Raw genomic sequence first — 1,963 nt, 5'->3', positions numbered from 1 at the left:
GTATATTCCAAGATTAAGAAATGTTAATTGTTCTGATATTATTTTTATGATTTTGAAAATGTTTGTCACAAAACTTTAAAATGAACACACAGAGATTGAGCTATAAAATGATTTACGTTGGAGAGTGTTTTAGCAAGTGATTAAGGAAGAAGAGTACATTGATAATCTGGAAACCGCCCACTTCTTCTCCTTGTCCCCGCCCCTTTTCCATCACTCTTAAGTTGTTGACAGGCAGAGGTCTTGGCCTCTTTCTTCCTGGCTTCCTTCTTCTTAAGGCAGCCTCATGGTTCAAACCCTAGGCCCAGGCTGGCTAGCTTCACTCCAGGGAAAGAGCAAATGTGCACATCAAATACAATCCCTGAAAAGCAGTCCACTCCAAAGCTTGCCAAGATTCCTGCACTCCCCACAACCATGCTCCCCATGCTCCTGCCTTCTGGCAAGTAGAGCTTCCCTGGAGCCTGTTAAGGTGCCAGCTGAACTGGGAAAAACATAGCAGCTTTCTTCCTGGCTTCCTTTGGCTTAAGGCTGCCTCCTTGTTCAAACCCTAGGCCCAGGCTGGCTACCCTCACTCCAGGGAAAGAGCAAATCTGCACATCAAACACATTCCCAGAAAAGCAGTCCACTCCAAAGCTTGCCACAATTCCTGCACTCCCCATCATCAGGCTTCTGCCTTGTGGCAAGGAGAGCTTCCCAGGAGCCTGTTAAGGCACCAGCTAAACCAGGAACAACATGGTCACTTTCTTCCTGGCTTCCTTCATCTTAAGATCGCCTTGTTGTTCAAACCCTAGGCCCAGGCTGGCTAGCCTCACTCCAGGGAAAGAGCAAATGTGCACATCAAATACATTCCCAGAAAAGCAGTCCACTCCAAAGCTTGCAAAGATTCCTGCACTCCCCACCACCATGCTCCTGCCTTCTGGCAAGGAGAGCTTCCCATGAGCCTGTTAAGGCACCAGCTAAACCAGGAACAACATGGCCACTTCCTTCCAGGCTTTTGTTGACAACTTCAGTTGTTTCTTTTTCTTCTCCATGTATAATGTTGCCTATTGGTCTGTGGAGACAGTTCTTGTTTCCTTGATGTTGAGATGTAATATATATTGAAAACATAGATTTTGATCTTTTCACAACAAGCATATCAAGTCCTCTTAGCAATGAGCAAGCAACGTTATTTATCTGCATACCACAGGTTGTTGATAAAGCTTCCTTCAATCCTGATGCCATGTTCTTCATAATAAAGTTCAGTTTCTGGAATTATTTGCTCAGCATACAGATTAAAGAGGCTTAAAGGAGGAAGACAGCACTGATACACACCTTTCCTCATTTTAAACCGTGCAGTGTTCCCATGTTCTATTTGCACGAGGGTTTCTTGGTCTAGGTATAGGTTTTGCGTGAGTATAATTAAAGGTTCTGGAATTCTCATTCTTCCCAATACTAGCCTTAAATTGTTATTATCAGATGTTGACAGAGTGACTGTAACAGTAATTTTAAACATGACAGCTAGAATAGGTTTGACAAAGAACCATGCAGTGGTTTGTTCTATTGTATATTGAGTTGTTGAGTTGTAACTGTTTATACAAAACCTAACAACAACAAAGAGTAAAATATGATTCCAAAGACCTTGAGTAACCACTATCATAAAGGAATAATAGATGTGGAAAGCAATTGCTTACCGACTTAGAACCCCACAATGTCATAAGCAAGAGGAGACTTAAGAATTTCTATTGCATTGCTTATAACTCTTAGTCATCCTATGTACAGAACCCCACAATGTCATAAGCAAGAGGAGACTTAAGAATTTCTTTTGAGTCACATGTACTACATCATTAAGACTTTGTAGTAGCAGAAGTTCTGAACTGAGTCCAAATTGTGTTGGTACACACAGGAATTGTGATTTTGGGGAACTTAAATTTAAGCAGGTGTAGAATTTCATTTTCTCTGCTCTCATCTCACCAGGATCATACATGTA

Source organism: Elephantulus edwardii, unplaced genomic scaffold (genome assembly GCF_000299155.1).
Source record: "Elephantulus edwardii isolate Elephantulus edwardi_28Jun2011 unplaced genomic scaffold, EleEdw1.0 scaffold00199, whole genome shotgun sequence".
NCBI classification, from domain to species: Eukaryota; Metazoa; Chordata; class Mammalia; order Macroscelidea; family Macroscelididae; genus Elephantulus; species Elephantulus edwardii.
This window is presented reverse-complemented; position numbering follows the sequence as displayed.